Raw genomic sequence first — 5,000 nt, 5'->3', positions numbered from 1 at the left:
AGATGGTTCGATTAGTCTTTCGCCCCTATACCCAAATAGGACGATCGATTTGCACGTCAGAATCGCTACGGTCCTCCACCAGAGTTTCCTCTGGCTTCGACCTTCCCAGGCATAGTTCACCATCTTTCGGGTCCCAACATGGACGCTCTTGCGCGACCGCCCCGGCAGAGCGGGTGCGATCGGCCGGTCGTGCGCCGGCGCCCGCACGGGGCTCCGGGTCCGACCTCGTTCGGCCAAAGGCCGCCTTCACTTTCATTTCGCCTGCGAGTCTCGAACCACTCGACGACTCGCGCTCATGTTAGACTCCTTGGTCCGTGTTTCAAGACGGGTCGGGAGGGTGGCCGACGTGGCCACGGACCCCGAGCGCGTCGACGGCGCGCCACCGAAGCGGCAGCCCGCCGAACACCGGCACTGCGTACAGTGCAGGCGAACGACAAGCCAGCCGAACGGCGACGGCCGCACACAGAGAGCGCGCGGCATCCTTTCCTCGATCCGCCGCCGGGCCGCACCGCCCGCGCGCTGTAACACCCCCGCCGGAGCGGAGGCCACCTTCGCGCGGGGACTTAGACCGACGGCAAACCGGTCGTGACCCGCGCCGGTCGCTAGTGCGCTGAGACGGTGCGCGAGCCGACTCGGCAGCGGCGCCTTAAGCGTCCGCGAACCGAGACGGCGCGCCCCCGCACCCAACTGAAAGCGAGCCGGCGACCTGACGGGCCCTCCCGTTTGCCTCTCAACGGTTTCACGTACTCTTGAACTCTCTCTTCAAAGTGCTTTTCAACTTTCCCTCACGGTACTTGTCCGCTATCGGTCTCGCGACCGTATTTAGTCTTAGGTGGAGTTTACCACCCGCTTTGGGCTGCATTCCCAAACAACCCGACTCCGAGAAGACCCGAAGCGGCCAAGGCAAGCGCCCCTATGGGCCTAACACCCGCCGTGGGACGAGGCCTCGATCAGAAGGACACCGGCGCTCGCCGTCAGCCGCACTGGGACTTCCGTACGTCACAACTCGGCGCGCTCGAAAAGCGCGCAGATTCGACGCTGGACTCTTCCCGGTTCACTCGCCGTTACTCAGGGAATCCCTGTTGGTTTCTTTTCCTCCGCTTAATAATATGCTTAAATTCAGCGGGTGCTCTCGCCTGAACTCAGGTCGTATGTGTCAAGCGGGCCGTTTCTTACACGGCCCGCTGGCATCGCAAGTCGTCGCCGCCGGCGCCGACCGAGCGCGTACCGTCGCCGCCTTGGCCCACGGTCGGTCTTGATCTCGTGACCGGACCGACCGACCTGGACCCGCCCCTCGAACGTAGTTGAACACGTCGAGGGGCCGGCGGTGTACGGGACACGCGGTCGCGCCGAGAAAGCTCGGCGACCGCTTCAACTTGGGGCGACGCCCGGCCGTCTTCGCAGAGGCCAGGCGACGGCCCTCGGGTGAGGACGAACGCGACCCTGAGGCAGACGCGGTCCCGGGATTGACCCGAGACCGCAATTCGCGTTCAGAAGGTCGACGTTCAATGTGTTCTGCAATTCACATTACTTCTCGCACTTGGCTGCGTCCTTCATCGACTCGCGAGCCGAGTGATCCACCGTTAAGAGTCGTCCTCGACGTTTCGCCCGGCGCCGAAGCGCGCGGACGTCACACTGTGGGATCGACCACAAAACCACCACCGACAACAACTGCACAAAAACACCAACAAACGGCGCCGAGCGACCGCCGGGCTGGGCCGGCGGCACATCGAGCGCGGTGCCCAGAAGCCACCATCGCACTCGGCTGCCTTGCTATGCCAACGTGTTACGCGTGTCGCACGGGGCGGAACCCCGATTGACGGCCGCCCTCTCGGCGGCACCCAAAGACAATTCAGTGCGCGGTCGGCCGGGGCCTACCACCACCTTCGGTAATGATCCTTCCGCAGGTTCACCTACGGAAACCTTGTTACGACTTTTACTTCCTCTAAATGATCAAGTTTGATCGTCTTCTCGACACGCCGACGCGGCCGTTGCCAGCCGCGACGGGGCCGATCCAAGGATCTCACTAAACCATTCAATCGGTAGTAGCGACGGGCGGTGTGTACAAAGGGCAGGGACGTAATCAACGCAAGTTGATGACTTGCGCTTACTGGGAATTCCTCGTTCAAGGGAAACAATTGCAAGTCCCTATCCCAATCACGAATGAGGTTCAACGGGTTACCCGGACCTTTCGGCCTAGGTTAGACACTCGCTGCTTCACTCAGTGTAGCGCGCGTGCGGCCCCGGACATCTAAGGGCATCACAGACCTGTTATTGCTCAATCTCGTGTGGCTAAACGCCACTAGTCCCTCTAAGAAGTTAGACGCCGACCGAGAAGGTCGCGTAACTATTTAGCATGCCAGAGTCTCGTTCGTTATCGGAATTAACCAGACAAATCGCTCCACCAACTAAGAACGGCCATGCACCACCACCCACAGAATCAAGAAAGAGCTCTCAATCTGTCAATCCTACCTGTGTCCGGGCCGGGTGAGTTTCCCCGTGTTGAGTCAAATTAAGCCGCAGGCTCCACTCCTGGTGGTGCCCTTCCGTCAATTCCTTTAAGTTTCAGCTTTGCAACCATACTTCCCCCGGAACCCAAAGACTTTGGTTTCCCGGAAGCTGCCGGAAAGGTCGTCATGGTAACGCCTCCCGATCGCTAGTTGGCATCGTTTATAGTCAGAACTAGGACGGTATCTGATCGTCTTCGAACCTCTGACTTTCGCTCTTGATTAAAGAAAACATTCTTGGCGAATGCTTTCGCAGTAGTTCGTCTTCCGCCGATCCAAGAATTTCACCTCTAACGGCAGAGTACGGACGCCCCCGTCTGTCCCTCTTAATCATTACCTCGTGCTCCGAAAACCAACAAAATAGAACCGAGGTCCTATTCCATTATTCCATGCAACACTATGCAGGCGAACAGCCTGCTTTGAACACTCTAATTTTTTCAAAGTAAACTTATCGGCCACCGCCGACACTCAGTCAAGAGCACCGACGGAGAACCGAAGGTGAGGCGAACGCAACCAGTGACACGCCTTGCGACGGACCGGCGGCGCTCGCCCAAAATCCAACTACGAGCTTTTCAACCGCAACAACTTTAGCATACACTGTTGGAGCTGGAATTACCGCGGCTGCTGGCACCAGACTTGCCCTCCAATGGATACTCGTTAAGAGTTTTAGGATGTACTCATTCCAATTACAGGGCCTCGTTAGAGTCCTGTATTGTTATTTTTCGTCACTACCTCCCCGTGTCGGGAATGGGTAATTTGCGCGCCTGCTGCCTTCCTTGGATGTGGTAGCCGTTTCTCAGGCTCCCTCTCCGGAATCGAACCCTGATTCCCCGTTACCCGTTATCACAAAGGTAGGCACGTAGCGTACCTTCGACAGTTGATAGGGCAGACACTTGAATGATACGTCGTCGGTGCAGAGACCGTACGATCCGCGTGGTTATCCAGAGTCATCAAACGTCACAGGACGAACCCGGTCGGTTTTGATCTGATAAAAGCGCGCCTCCCGAAGTCGGCGCTTAATGCATGTATTAGCTCTAGAATTACCACAGTTATCCACTTCGCTTACGAGACCAAATAAACCAAGACTGATTTAATGAGCCATTCGCAGTTTCGCTTTACGAGAACTCGTACTTGCACCTGCATGGCTTAATCTTTGAGACAAGCATATCACTACTGGCAGGATCAACCAGATAGCTGCGACAGCTGCGCTCGGCCCTTGCTGGGCCGCCCGGCGCGTGCTCGTCGCATTCGTTTAAGACCGAGGCGATCGCCTGCGGCCGTACTCAGCTTCGACAGTCGCTGGCCGCGACGTCCACGCCCTCGCCGGCAGTGCCAGGCGGAGCGATTTGCGTTTTTTCTTTGCTCGCCCTCTCTCGGGCTCGATCCATTCAGTTTCGCACAAACAAGAGCTCTGCCGGCCGCCTGCAGCGGTGCCTAAAACCCGGGCATAACAATGCGACCGTTCTGCTAGGCCGACAAGCGCTCAAGCCAGACGCTCGATCGAACGCCCCCTACATATTAGTCGAGACAACGGCTCGCTCATTAGCATCGCGTTTGTACTTTAACTTTTTTTGGCTCGGCTTCTTTCGACGCCGATGCCGGCGACGCAGCACTCTCTCGCCCGCCAGCCACCGAGAAAAGGGTGCGCTCCGCCCGGCCCCGCACCGCTCTTTCTTGGCTCATTCGAAATTACTGTCTTTCGCTCTGACATGCCTTACCTAGGGTTAGGTTAGTATGCTTGCACGTTTGTACTTTAACTTTTTTCGGCTCGGCTTCTTTCGACGCCGATGCCGGCGACGCAGCACTCTCTCGCCCGCCAGCCACCGAGAAAAGGGTGCGCTCCGCCCGGCCCCGCACCGCTCTTTCTTGGCTCATTCGAAATTACTGTCTTTCGCTCTGACATGCCTTACCTAGGGTTAGGTTAGTATGCTTGCACGTTTGTACTTTAACTTTTTTCGGCTCGGCTTCTTTCGACGCCGATGCCGGCGACGCAGCACTCTCTCGCCCGCCAGCCACCGAGAAAAGGGTGCGCTCCGACCGGCCCCGCACCGCTCTTTCTTGGCTCATTCGAAATTACTGTCTTTCGCTCTGACATGCCTTACCTAGGGTTAGGCTAGTATGCTTGCACGTTTGTACTTTAACTTTTTCCGGCTCGGCTTCTTTCGACGCCGATGCCGGCGACGCAGCACTCTCTCGCCCGCCAGCCACCGAGAAAAGGGTGCGCTCCGACCGGCCCCGCACCGCTCTTTCTTGGCTCATTCGAAATTACTGTCTTTCGCTCTGACATGCCTTACCTAGGGTTAGGTTAGTATGCTTGCACGTTTGTACTTTAACTTTTTTCGGCTCGGCTTCTTTCGACGCCGATGCCGGCGACGCAGCACTCTCTCGCCCGCCAGCCACCGAGAAAAGGGTGCGCTCCGACCGGCCCCGCACCGCTCTTTCTTGGCTCATTCGAGTTTACTGTCTTTCGCTCTGACATGCCTTACCTAGGGT

At 57.8% G+C, this 5,000-nt stretch overlaps 2 non-coding genes and 1 pseudogene across 2 annotated transcripts; all 3 read right to left on the bottom strand.

The window, feature by feature from the left end:
• The window catches only part of LOC144419265 (large subunit ribosomal RNA), a 3,695-nt pseudogene extending 2,545 nt beyond the window's left edge, over positions 1–1,150 (bottom strand).
• A 288-nt stretch (positions 1,151–1,438) lies between these two features.
• LOC144419269 (5.8S ribosomal RNA) lies at positions 1,439–1,592 on the bottom strand. Its single transcript, XR_013473951.1, has one exon. It is a non-coding gene; the product is annotated as a 5.8S ribosomal RNA (ribosomal RNA).
• Positions 1,593–1,890: 298 nt separating this feature from the next.
• On the bottom strand, positions 1,891–3,700 carry LOC144419260 (small subunit ribosomal RNA). The gene has a single exon (XR_013473946.1). It is a non-coding gene; the product is annotated as a small subunit ribosomal RNA (ribosomal RNA).
• Positions 3,701–5,000: the final 1,300 nt, after the last annotated feature.

The sequence above is a fragment of the Styela clava genome, unplaced genomic scaffold, assembly GCF_964204865.1.
Source record: "Styela clava unplaced genomic scaffold, kaStyClav1.hap1.2 HAP1_SCAFFOLD_163, whole genome shotgun sequence".
Lineage (NCBI taxonomy): Eukaryota > Metazoa > Chordata > Ascidiacea > Stolidobranchia > Styelidae > Styela > Styela clava.
This window is presented reverse-complemented; position numbering and strand designations above follow the sequence as displayed.